The sequence below is a fragment of the Pithys albifrons genome, chromosome 6 (genome assembly GCF_047495875.1).
Source record: "Pithys albifrons albifrons isolate INPA30051 chromosome 6, PitAlb_v1, whole genome shotgun sequence".
In the NCBI taxonomy this organism is placed as follows: Eukaryota; Metazoa; Chordata; class Aves; order Passeriformes; family Thamnophilidae; genus Pithys; species Pithys albifrons.
In genome coordinates, this window is record NC_092463.1 from 34494841 (window position 1) to 34508496 (window position 13656).

General features: G+C 46.0%; 1 protein-coding gene across 2 annotated transcripts in view; it reads right to left on the bottom strand.

The window, feature by feature from the left end:
* The window catches only part of PLEKHH1 (pleckstrin homology, MyTH4 and FERM domain containing H1), an 80494-nt gene that overhangs the window by 53465 nt on the left and 13373 nt on the right, over positions 1-13656 (bottom strand). Inside the window, exon 1 of one of the 2 annotated variants that reach the window (XM_071558133.1) lies at positions 4506-4612. The exons of the other annotated variant lie outside the window; for it this stretch is intronic. The gene's annotated coding sequence lies outside the window, so the exon portion shown is untranslated. Of the gene's footprint in view, positions 1-4505; positions 4613-13656 lie in introns of those variants that run through there. 2 annotated transcript variants of the gene reach the window in all.

The following is a 13656-nucleotide window of genomic DNA, read 5'->3' on the forward strand; positions in this document are numbered from 1 at the left end:
AAAGTTGCAGTTTTTGAAGTTGTTTTATTTTCCTTCTCAGTAACTGTTTAGACATTTCAGATACTTTTGTGCTTATTGTAAAAGATATGTGAAATGTAGGTACTAAGGCATTTGTGAACAAAAAGGTTTGTAAGATCAACTCACTGTGTGCAGTCCAAGAGGCCAGCTGTATTATCCCACAATAACAAATGTTTACAAAACCAGGACAGCTATTAGCTCACTTTCATCAAAACAATTAAACCCTTTCTTGTTCAAGGAACTTCTCACCTGCTCACAGGCATACTTGCAAGTCCCAAACTGTGACAGACCAAGGAACAGACCACGACTTGGGAGAGAGCAATGAAGTCACTCAGCCTCATTGCCTTTATATTTGCCTTTGCAGAGTGCAAAAGTTTAAGATGTCCTCTAGTTGTACCCACTTGACAGGACACTTAGCTCATGTTTTGCTCGTAAGGCTTGAGATTCAAGTTACCCTTACTATACATAATAGTGTGAGTATACACAACACAGCAAGCCACTCTATTCAGCTGTACCCCTGATGTTCCAAGCTAAGGAAGACATATTTTAGACCCTTTAGCTACAACCATTATCTGCAAATTATTTTATGTACAGGTTGCTTTGTTCAATAAAAGAAAGTTTCCCAGATAGCAAGTTGCCTTCATTTCCAATGAATTGTGAAATACTATTCCAGGTCAGGCAGGTTTAAGTAAAATAAGGCAAGGGCACACATGTCCAGCACTGCAGCACCAAGAATACACTGCAATAGGAAAGAAGACCACTATTCTACAAGCAGCACACCTACAGCTTTACAAAAGCTGAGGCCATCCTTTTCCACAACCCATCCAGCACATTCATTTAATCTGTAGCCCTAGCTCCTTGCCAGGCATTTAATCAGATTGCCTTTGGTACACTTCACAATGCCATAAGGTTTCCCTCTACGGTAGTGCTATCAGTCCTTCCCAAATCAAAAGAGGGCACAAGGAAGGATCCTACAGCACCATAAATTTGTTTACTGCTAACTCTGTTTTGTACATAATAATTCAGCTCTCAAATGAAACTGTTCTTTTTCATACAGGTATAAAGAAGTTCAAAGATGACATGTAAATTAATGGCATAAACTAATGGCACAGAGCAAAATGAAACTGATGTACCACACAGCTTATCCAGAGCAAAAATAATTTTCCCATACAATCCATAACTTCTGGTTGAACTAAAATACCCTGTTCAGAATAAGAAATCTAAGACTGGGATAGATGTCCCAAATCGTTACATCTTGTTCCTTATCACTATGGACAACTGCATCATATAGTCCTGTTCATAAATGAATGCTGCCCTTCCCTAGAACTGTGCAGGCAGTTTTGCTCCCACTATTCCTGTTGTTCTAGAACCTCACTCCTCTAACGAGCTGCCTTCCAATTACCAGCATAAATATAACCAGCTTGCATCTGTTCATTCTTGTAGATTATTGCCCTTCAACTTAGCTAGTTTTTTTCTCTCCCTCATATTTACCCCTTGATGTATTTGTAGATATCAAAAGCTTCTCCTTAAAGACCTCATTTTGTAAGGTTACAGATAAGGGGCTCATTTAGTCTCATAAGAAATGCTCACCACTCTCCCTCTGCACCTGTTCCAGCTTCAGAGCACATCATATAAAGGAGTTGAGTTTTATCTTTCTCCCTCCCCTTCAAAATTATGGGTGACCACAACTGCATGTGCAAGGCAGCATGCACCCACAACAAAGGGTTCTGTAAAGGCATTTAGCACTCTCCACCCTACTACACTGGTGGTTGACATTCACAGACAAGCCAACACAACTGGAGCAAAGGAATCTCAGCTGGCCTTTCCTTAGCAGATGCCAGACTTGGGAGTGCAGGAGGGTAATTACAATGATACTGGAACAGATTAATAAAGCTCAGGTCCAAGTCAGATCTCCAAAAGATCAAGGTTCTCTGTACTATAGACCATTGTGGTACAACACAATAGGACAAGGGGCCGTGAGCAGAAACTGATGCACAGGAAGTTCCATCTGAACATGAGAAAGAACTTCTTTACCATGCAGACACTCCCCCACTAGAGATATTCAAGAACTGTTCCAACAATCCTGTGCAATGTGCTCTAGGATTACCCTAGGCTGGGCCAGATGACCTGCTGTAGTACTCATTCTGTGATTACAAAATTCAACAGGCTCAGGTGATTGATTAGTACATGCACGTTTTTTCCTCTGCTGATTTTAAGAAGTGCTCTTTCAGGTTTTGTGCCGACTCTATTACTACTTCTAATGTGCAATTTCACTTTGTGTCATTAGATTAAACCCTTGTGTCAGTCAACCTTCCAGTAAAGTACCTACCATCTAATAGACCTCTTCACCACTGTGCTGTCACATTCTCTTCTGCAATTTGTCTATCTTACAATTCTTCTATTAATCCTCATCTCCTCCACTTAAGCTAATAACTTCCTCATGGGTCATCATACCAAAGGATTTCTGAAGGCTAGAAATTAGAATTATAGCTTTTCCTCCCCCCAGCAAAAACCTTAGGCTTTTTCAGAGAAAGATACTGTACCAAAATGTCTAATAGTTACACCTAAATTACAATGTTATTTGCAAAATTTATTCTGAATTTTCATTTACTGTTAAAATGCATCATTCCTTCTCCCCCATTCTCCTGAACGTAAGCAGTTCATCTGCACTCTATGAATTGCAATATCAACTTTATTTTGACAGACTGACTTTAAGTCCTTTCTCTTGGATCTGCCATTTCACATGACTTTTTGGGTAATTCTTAACCATCTTTATTCACCACATTGTTTGATTCCCATGCCTCTCCCAGATACTGGTCCCTTTCATATCAGATAAAGAATTTATACAGTTACCCAAACTGCATATATTTACAGTTACACATTTATATAAAACTGGTTCTTTCTTCCCTCAGGCATATGAGTAAGTTGGGAGTGAGATATTTTCAGATGCAGTACTTCTTACTTTAGGAACTTGGAAAATAGGAGGCAGACACTTTGTTCAAATAAGCTGAGATTTTTCAAAACTTAATTCTTAAATCCATACAGCTGTTTCTTAAAGAGCAGATTGATTTTCAGTGTTAAGTAGCGAGGATAATGGGAGCTACAAAGTCCTCAAACTCAGCAGGGGAAAAAGTGACAGAGCCAACTGCTAAATGCAGGTAAAACTAGTAGTCTCATGCATGTATCTGTAACTTTTGATCACCATCAGAGACAGTTCTGACACTAAACGTTATATATGGAAAGTAAATATGAACGTATTTGCTTTGAGTGCCCATATCCAGTTGTAATTTTGATGAAGCTAAAATTTATACAAAGATGCCACATTGGTTGGGGGATTTTTTGGTTTTTAGACCAGAATCAGCTGATTTCTGAGATGTAGATAGATCCAGACTAGAATTCAAAACACTTCAGAGACTTTGCGTATTTCCACCTAGAAAGCCTTCTAAGATTAAAAACAGTTAATCCACATGAAGACTTTCAGGTGCAGATATAAATGCAAGTAAAGTGTTTGCAGCTTTGTTGATCCAGTGCAAACAATGAAGACAAGTCAAACACTATTTCCATGTTTCGAACACGAGTGACTCCTCAGCTGAGCAGTCGGGTTACCAGGCTGTCACAGGGGATTTGTCAGCACAGGAGCACTGCAGGACTGAGAACCTGACAGCAAAACACACCAGACCCTCCTGAACACCAGAGCCGAATACTGGTCTAACTTTCTGCTCCTATCTTACTACAAAAGCAATCAGTAGAAATGTGATAAATGTAACACATGAATGGAGAGGGATTACCTCCCGTGTCACTTCATTGCATCAACAGATAGGTCAGCAGTACAGGCAAAACAGCGGAGAAATCGCATACTATGAATCAACTCTCCGTCCCCAGCCACTTCATTTTCCACTTCATAACCGGTCTCACCCCCCAGCTTTTTAGCCCTGAGGCCACTGGAATTGTTCAGCCACACGGTCATTTTCCGTTCAGGAGTGCGGCCTGGGATGTGCAGTGCATGAACGGGAAAAAATAACACAAAAAGCTGCGGGAAGCGCAAGGCTTGTCGCGGACCCGGGGGTGGAGAGCAGGGAATAATTTCCCCTCTACATCAGTGCAGGTGGCTTGGCTATGAAAAGTGCTGGGAGGCAGGAAGAGGGGCTCCCAGTTGTGCCATTCCACCTGCAGAGCTCTTCCCGCACGCCGAGGCGCGCCGGGAAGGCAGTGGAAACCGCAGGATTTACACACGTTTACACTTGGGCTGCGTTTCCCCCGCCGTGGCCATTCCTACCCCGACCTCTTCTACGTCTGTTCAGGGCCAAAGTCCCAGACCCGAAAGCAAACCTCAGTTAACAGAGATGACACAACATCATCTCGGGAGCGCTCCCGCCAGTGCCTTTACCATCCCCTTCCAAGAAAGACGAGCGGGGGAGACAGGCTGTGACAGCCAGCCCCGAACACCCGAACACGGCGGCCCCCCGAGTCCCCGGCCCCGCGCTCACCTTGGCCGGCGCGGGGGTCCGTGCCTGCGACGTCCCGGGGCGGGGCCGGCCCTGGCCGCGGCGGCAGGCAGGTGCCCGGCACGGCTCCCGTCCCATTCAGCACTTTGCTATTCCCTCCCCGGTTTCACTCGAACGAGAGAGCCCGGCTCAAATATCAGAGCCAGCCCTCCCGAGGAGAGCAGGAACTGACATCACCCGCCCCGGGCTTTTAACCCCTTCTCGGGCTGGCGGCGAGGCAGGTGGGGCGGCACCGGCGGGGAGGGCGCCAGCAGCGCTGTGCCCCGAGCGGGGACATCGCGCTCACCGCCCACCCTGCACCCCCAGGGGCTGCCACACAGCTCTTGACATCCCCTGTGCAGTCGTCGCCCAGCCCTCAGAGCCGATGCTCCCAAGCCGTCCCCAGCCCACCAGGGCTGCGGTGTTGTCCATGGAGCAGCCGGACGGGGAACCGGCATTCACACCAGCACCCACACCAGCGTGCTGCCCTCACAGCCGCTGCAGCCCTGAGGGGCTGGTGGCTCTCCCAGGCTCCAGCTGGAGCACCCTTCACTAGTTGTAGGCAGCCCCAGGGCGTGAGGTTGGTGCCAAGACAGAGATGAAAACCAAACTAGTGTAATGACGCCTCTCCTGACCAGAGGACACCATCCTCTCCCACAAACTTGGGCCATTTCTCAAATGAAATTACTCAAACAAACAGGTCCAGGGCCTCAAGCATTTCTAATGAGAGCTGCCAGCACCCAACATATTTTATTCAGACAACAGGCCACCACTTCTTGAGCTACTTTATATTCAGCAATCCCTTATATGAATATATAGTAACTTACCGAAATTTATATTACATGTGTTATACAAAGAGCTGGTAATCTCTCTGCTGTGGAAGGCTGGCACTGGCAATGAGTGTGTGCACACACCACGTGCTGCCGACTGCTGCCCTGTGCCCCAGCTGCTCCCTGCCACCCCAGTCTGCCCGAGCCCACGCTCTGTCCCTTGGTGTTCAGCAGCCCAGGGTGGGCAAATGGAAGTGAAAGGCACTGGAGACAGGGGCTGCAGGACAAAAAGAGCTTTAAGCCTCAGACCAGTGTGTTCCAAAGCAAAAGGTCCTTCATTCTGGTTCAGGTTTTGCAAATACTTGTTACTTATTCCACTATCAGGCACATCACTTCCATCAAAGATGCTTTAAAAATGTCTCCATGAGGCTCTCATCAGTGGAGATAGCAGTCATGCTGATGTGTATTTTTATGGCCATTTTCCATGGGCCTTTCAGATGAAAGTTGGTCTCATCTTGTGTCTGGCTTGTTCGGGAAGGACTGCACCAGAATATGATGATGTCTTGAGCAATTATGAGAGATCCATGAATGCTCTGAAACTGTACTTGAGCTCCTGTTAAGACTACTCATGCAAAAAGGGCAGTCTCAAATAAACAGGCTTCAGCAATCTGTGGAGGTAGCAGGCAGGAGAACTGAACAAAAGTATCTCCTAGTACCATAAGCAACTCTGTTCACTAGGCATGGTTAAACAAGACCTTAAGTGTGCTGTTTATTAAACTTTAATTGTAAACTCTTTCCTCACATTGATAGTGTGCTTTCACTGATGTTTCAGCAGAGAAACAGTGGGTACCACATCACTTACTATGCACAAACAAAAAGATTGATGTGATTAAATGGTTAAAATATATAACTAAAAACAGAAGGTCAAGATTCGGACACTGGAGTGAATAAAGGCAGACTCTGAAATCTACATCTCATTATCCAAATAAGTAGTCACATTTCCAAAGACACTGAGGACTCTGCAGTTTCCTAGAGATGGTTCCGCTTTAGATTTCTCATCCATTTCCAGCTTCATGAAAATTTGGTTGAATGAAGCTGTCTCTTTCTAGCTAAAAGATGAAGCGTGCATTAGAGAATTGGTTCAGGCAGAGAGCAGGATAGCACTACACAGAAATGGCTGGAGAGCCAAGTGGAGACAGGCAAAGAACTGAAAAGAAACAGGCATCTGGTGAGGAGCTCTCTTGTTTGGCCAGCTGAGCAGGGACATGCAGGAATACGGGCAGAGGTGGAGCTGGCTGTTGTGACAGTATGACCCAAAGAGAATTCTCCACCAATTCCCAGTAGAATAGACTCCAGTTGCCTACAGCCTACATGTTGTGTGTGAGTCTGTATTAATCATTATTCCCAGAGATCAAGGAATTATAATAAATAACCTGAAGCAGCACAATTTGTATCTCCCTATAGGTATTTCAGAGGGCAAAAGGTAGTGTCATGCTTTACAGAGTCCCCTCTTGAACTGAGGCTGGCCAAAGTGGGAAAAAGAGCTATTCCCTTCCTGCCCCCCATCCTATTCCTGCTCCTTTCAGCCACAGCATGCAACCACAACATTTCTTAGTCTGAATTTTATGAGCTATTTTATTCTTTCTTTAAAGACTCTGGTCAAGTTCTCTGATTTGCACCAGCAAAGCCAACCGAATCGTATCACTTATTGAAATGTCAATCTGGCCTTGTGTTTTTCCCAGGCAATGAAGCTTGACTGCCAGGACATTCCTCAGCCACTGAACTTTATACAAAGTACCTCCCTAAGAATTGCCTGCGCACACCTTGCCTTAACCCCTGGAAGTCCAGAATCACATCAACACTCACACAACACACTGCTACATATTTAATGCAATTAGTCTTCAAAGCTGTGCCTCCTTATGTCTTCTGCTGCTTCTGTTGAAGTATTTAACAAAATTACTATTAAATAAAATTGTGGCTTCCATTAAATGACGTAAATAGAAAAATAGTTTTGACTTCAGAGGGAGAAGGTTGCAAGAAGAGCCAGTAGTATCTCATTGTTCCCAAGCAATTTCCCTTGGCAGTTACCTTTAATAGGGCTGCTCAAGCACTGTATGTGTCAGATCTTTCCAAACTGCAGACAAATCATTCAGAAAAAAAAATACTATAAACAGCAAATATCCAACAAAACAAATTCTCTGGCAGATCCAAGAGAACTAGCTTGGCACTGTTAGACCATCTTTATCACAACTCAAGCACAGGCTGTTTTGTTAAGAGAACCATATCAAAGATACCTAAATAGAAGGACAAAGAGATAAATGAGAATGAGGTGTCGGAAGATGAGGGCAGAAGAAACACTTTCTCTTAGTAAGCAAAGTTGTCATAGTTCTGAAGGTGGGAGGGAGCGTTGCGTTCCAGACACAGTGCTGCTGAAAACTTACCAAAGGGCAAGGACACCATCCAGACCAAAAGTCCATGCATCAGAGCTCCACTGAAGGCTCAATCCTGCGGGGGAAAAAACTTGCACAAAACCAAGGCTGGACTTTGAAACACCTTTTTGAGGTATTTGTCTCTCTCCACAGGCAATTGAGGCTTCATATTGTAGTTTTCTAACTTCCACCTATATTACAGGCTGAAAGATGTTGAAAATGGCCTTTGTGCCTAATTCCCTTACTCTCTTTCTCCTGGCCTTGCAGTGTGCTGACAGACACAACACAGAGTTGCAACCCCCTGTGTTGCTTCCCTTCTAATCAGCAATGACATGCTCATGCAGAAAAATAAGAGAGTGGCAGCTGTGGATCACCTCACTGCATAAACCAGTTGCTCGTGGGAGGACCCAGTGGGAGGGCCAGGAAACCATTGCCCTCTGGTACTTTGTCAGCTGGTTTTGATCACATTTATGCTCATGTCGTCACACTTCACACACAAAGACACTCGTGTGTACTATTCAAGCCAAAACTTGAGCAAGAGCATATGTTTTATATATACAGTCTTGACTGGCACAGAGCAAAACAATGGAGAATTCCCATTTTCCTTAGGGAGCCATCCTAGGGGCAACTCTAGTGTTATTCTCAGTATTAACAGCTCTCGCCTTGTTTCACATCTGGATTTGTCCAGTTTCAGCTTCTATGTACCAGATTCCATTCTGTCTTTTTCTGATATATTAAGAAGCCATCAAGTATCATTAAAGCAGCCTGTGATAAAAAACTTAACTTTCTCTTCTATAAAAATACACAGATCTAGAATCTCTCACAATAATTAATGTTTTCTAACGCTTGCATTCTCATAGGTTTATCTAGATGATAGATTGGACAACTGGAGCTTAAAAAGTCAGTTTGGGATTGTTAACATGCTGCTATGTGCCTGTTCAACTCCTGTTACAGAGCAGGGAAGAAAGGAGGATCACATGTGGGAGTCTTCAAGCTGAGGAGAAGGAAAACAGTACTTGCAAGTATATTTGTTTTGTGTGGTCTTTTTGTGCCTGGCATTGGCTGGTATGCAGCCCAAAAAGTTCCCACATACCACAGCATGCTTTGAATCTCAGTTCACAGCCTACAGTAGTAACTGCTGTGCAACCGGTGCTTCACATGATGTATGTCACAGGTAAACTGTGTCAAGTTCACATGCTGCAGCTATGCAGACCGAGCTGCCTCAACCACACTCACAAAACTGAATGTTGCTGTGCTAGGGATGCAGGGCCTGGCTGCTCATGCAGAGGACAAGGAGGCATAAAAAGAGGGAGGTGAGCTGTGACAAGGTGCTGGAAGGAACTGGGAGGAGCCCTGGAGAGTTGCACCTGTGGCTCTGGCAGCCCTGGTGATGTAACGGATGGCTACAGTTCTGCTGCTGCAAGGGAGAGTCCATATCCACAGCCCTTCCTTGAATGGCAGCAGCAGGGCTTTCCCTTTCCAGGGGGAGGGAAGCTCAGGCAAAGTAGCAATCAGTTTACGGTAATTTTGCTTCCCAAGGTCTCCTGTGAAATGCCAGGCAAATATCTATTTACAGAGCTGTCTCTGGAAACACAGTGCAAAAAGCTGCACTGGAGAAAGAGACCCAAACAACATGGGGAGCAGGAAACTGATTATAGATTACTGCTTTGAATTCAAGCCAAGTAAAAGAAATACCCCCTGGTCAGCCACCCTCTGAGAAGTGGCAGCAGTGCCAGCTGTATGGACAGACTGGTCATCTCAGCCCAGTTCTTAAACATCATCTGTCTGAGGCAACATGTTCATTAGGAGTGAGCACTGAGGAAGCAACAGGGTGTGCTGCAGGTCACCAGAGTAGCTTCAAGGTAGAGCATACACCCCTATTAGTCCTGTTCATTACATACTCTGCATCCACCTATTACTGCAAATAGCTTCTCAGCACAAAAACAGACAACAAGAGATCCATGGGGAGTGAACTCATGTCTGATCCTTGCTAGAGCTGTGAAAAGAGTTGCTGAATGGGAGAGGTTTGGGTAGGCCAGGAGAAGGGGTTGTCCTTGTCCACGGCAGAGCTGGGGGGCAATATCCTTTCCAGAATTGTTAAATCAATAGTCTCAGTAAAGAGAAAAGTAGGTCCCAGCTTTCCCTCTATTTGGGTGTTGATCCAAAAATTTTGGCATGGGTACCTGGGGCTGCTCTGTGGTCAGAGCACAAGAGGCTGCACAAGACAATCTCTAATGGAGGATTCCTGCCTCTCCACAGCCCGTAGGATGGCCTGTACTTGCTAGGAGTGGGGCAGAGAAGACACTAGTAAGAGATGGGGCTAGTCTGTGGGAAGGGTCTTGGCTGCCTTCCCAGTCTTGCTCTGAAGTCATGCTACAGCTGCCAGATGTCAGGATGGGGTGTGGAGAGGAACACAATTCCCTCTGCCATAGGACTCCTACTTGCGGAGCCTCTGTTGCTGAAAAGAGCAGGCAGGCTGTCCTCCATGGGAGAGCAGGAGGGAGGCTGCAATACCTGGGGAGGTTTTTGGCTCTGTTCCTGGTCTCACACCAGAGGCAGGCACACAGCTCCCAGATGTTTGTGATCTCTGTTATGCAATCTTTCAGGCTTGTCAAGGCATTGCATTAAGGGAGGAATTATTTCACTTCCACATGGGGGGTGGAAATGTTGAGAGCCTCCACAGAGATCCCTCTGCCTGCTTCTCCCAGGATGGGAAGATGAGCAGCCTTGGGAAGGGCTCTGTCTCTCCACAGATGAGATTCCTGGGCAATGCAGTCTCAGAACAGCAGTTGCTGAGCTTCCCTAGCATGACTCTGTTCCTGGCAGTTTCCATGGTGATCCATCAAACCAGAAGAAAAACACAGATCTTTTTTGGAAGGCAAATAATACAATGTGATAGTGCATGTGCCTTGGGAGGGGGAAACAACTCCACTTTTATACTGTCAACTGAGTTCTGGGGTCAGTTCTGGGACTTGCCTTCCTCCCTCCCCAAGTTGGCAAGGAAAGCATTTCTGTACCCTTTTCAAAGGGCTCAAAGCAGTAGCTCCCACTTGTAGGTGTTACAAACTGTCATAGACAAGGTTCAAATGGTATTTAAAATTGTTTTTCATGGACAGCACTGACAAATGATGTGAGCAGGCAGCCAAGAAAGCAGTGTCTTATAGTACTTCGACTGGTTGGGATTAGTGGGAAGCACTGATGAGGAGCCCAAAATGTACCACAATAGGGCCCAACATGCAAGCACATACACAGATATGACATACCTGTCAACCTAAAGAGAAAATCCTGCACTCTGCTCTCTTAGCTGTCATGTCTGAAAGCACATGGACAAAATCTCAAAACTTTCTTCTTGGTCACAGAGGGAAACTATCCATATGTGAGAACAAATTCATAGTCTTATCCCCAAAGTCTCATGCCACCCAGACTTCAGCCACTGTCCTCAAGGTCTTATCCTGCACGTCTTCATTACAGAAGTGGCAAGTGTTACTCTTCCCCATGCAGTTTGGAGGTGTCTGTCTGCCTGATACCCACACACCTTCTTGCATGCAGCAACAATTGCCAAATAGCACATCTGCCAGGATGAAAGGACATGGAAGGAATGGGTGGATGAGTAGCTTTTCCGATCGGCATAACTTTTGTGATGCAGTTTACGATTTCCAGAAAATCCTGGAGGAGAGGTAGAAGTTGTAAAGGATAATAAGGCTTTCAAACACAGCCAACCTGAATGTTAAAAAGGAAACCTAATTTTGTATGCCTCCACCTCTGGGCAAAATGTTCTTGGCTTGGTTTCAAAGGTGCCAGGAAATTCAGTGGTTGGGTATCTCTGAAAACCTGCCTGCAACAGGGTGACCTGGAAAAGGTCCCATTCTTCAAAATGTTTTTTTCTTTTTTTTTTCCTAATTTTGTAATTTCCTATCAATGACCACTTCCTGGGATGCTGAGGGATTGATCTAGAACTTGTTTTTCACTTTACACACTGCCTGAGGCAGAAATCCTTGTAAGAAAAATGGCAACATAACTGCAGATTTCAATAGTGCTTGGATTTCGTAGCACTGACTGCTGCAGGGTAAGAGAATCCCACTGATTTCCTCATGCTCCGCTCTCTTGCTCAGAGTCCTGTGAGTCGGCTAAGGAGCTTCTGAAGTTGAGGTCATTGGCTGGTGTCTTTGTCCGTGATTGCCTCCCCAGCTCTGGGGCAGCCTTGTATTCTCAGTCCTGATGTAGAGGTGTATCCTCAGTCCTGGTGTAAAGGAGTACTGAGGTTCCTTGTGCCCTCAGAAGCCAATGCCAGGACGCAGCACTAGACAGACAGCTAATTAAAACAGCTCGAGCAGCTCCAACACAAAACTGAGTTAGGACCTTCTGCAGAGAATGTCATGGTTAACTTTCAATTATTTGTTTAATTAGTGTTAATTGCGCACAGTAGGAGGTCAGAACTCAGCCTGCAAATGCTCAGTTGGCTGTGAAGTGTGAGTTCTCCAACCATTCTGGAAAGCCCAGTCGAGGAGCAGCAGAAAAAGGGGACTTGCACTTGGCCATCATGACGGCAGTTTCATTCACACCACGTGAATGAAACTCCAGGGATGTTTTTCTGGATCAGAATGAGGAGGAGAATAAGCTCATCCAGGACCCCCTCTGCACCAGAGACACCTCAGCCACAGCTTCCTGGCTACACAGCCACCCTCCCGAGCAGGCATGTGCCCCGCAGTCCCACGGGCAAGGGCTTGCGCTACGTGTCTAAACGGGGGGGGCTCAATTCATCCTCTCTCTTTTGGAGTTTTCTTTTTCAGAGACGTGTCTTTTCATTTGTAGTTATTACAAAATATACTGATGATGTCACGTATCTGCGTCTGCATTCCCGTGTGACACGCACCTGCCGCGAACACCCCCCGTAATCCCGCCCCAGCCGCGCCCCCGCGCGCCACCTGCTGGCGGGAGGCGGCACGGCGGGCGGCTCTGCGCGGCCCCTGCTAGTGCCGCGGGGACCCCCCAACAACGGGGGTCCTGAGACGGGGCAGCGCCTTTGGCTGGTTTCTGCCTTACCAGGGAAACAAACTTTCCCGTGGGAAAGTCACGTGTTGCCCTCTGACAGACATAAACACAACCTCTGCTGATTACAGCTCATAGAAATCCTTCTTCACCTGGAATAAGTATTGTATGGCCAGACTTTGCGAACGCAGATTTGGGCAGGGCTCTCCCCACGTGGGTGAGCCCTTCCAGCCTGCGCAGTGGATTTTTTAGGTGAGGCACAGCGTGCGCAGAACTGGCCCCACCGTTTAGTTCCTGAGGTTCATCTGCCACGGCCGAGCGTGCTTGGACAGTGACAATGAAGCCCTTGGGACTGTCACAGCACCCGGTACTAACCGGGGCTGACCCTGCTGAGCATCCGAGATCTGACGGGATCAGATGGCAGGGAGGCATTTAACTGCCAGGGGATGGTCCCCATTGAGACTTGAACTCAGGACCTTTGGAGAGTCCAGAGTACACCATGGGACCACCTGCTTCTGGAATAAGTAGAAACTTTGGATCAGACAAACACCCAGGGAGCATCATGGGGGTAGAGCTCTGAGGAGAAAGGGAGTATGGATGGCCATGATTTGTTATGGGCTGCCTTTTGAAGGGGTGCTAAGGCTTAGCCCAAACGATGTCTCTGAGGCATTAGATGCACATGCTAACATTAATCCTGATTAAGCAGGCCCTTGGGTAGTTATTCCTAAAAAGCAGTTAAGCATTGGATTGTTTTACCAAGCAAACATATGGGACTTTGTCGAGGAGTAGAAAAGGTGTTCCTAAGTCAATGATTGCATACATTAGCTATGTTCAGTTCAGGCATTAGTTCAAAGAACCATTTTCTCTTTGGTGCAAATCCACAAAGCACCTTAACACTCTTTTTTTCCGTAATTTTTGTTATAGCTGGACCCACTTCCACTCTTACAACAGTTAAAAAATTCAAGC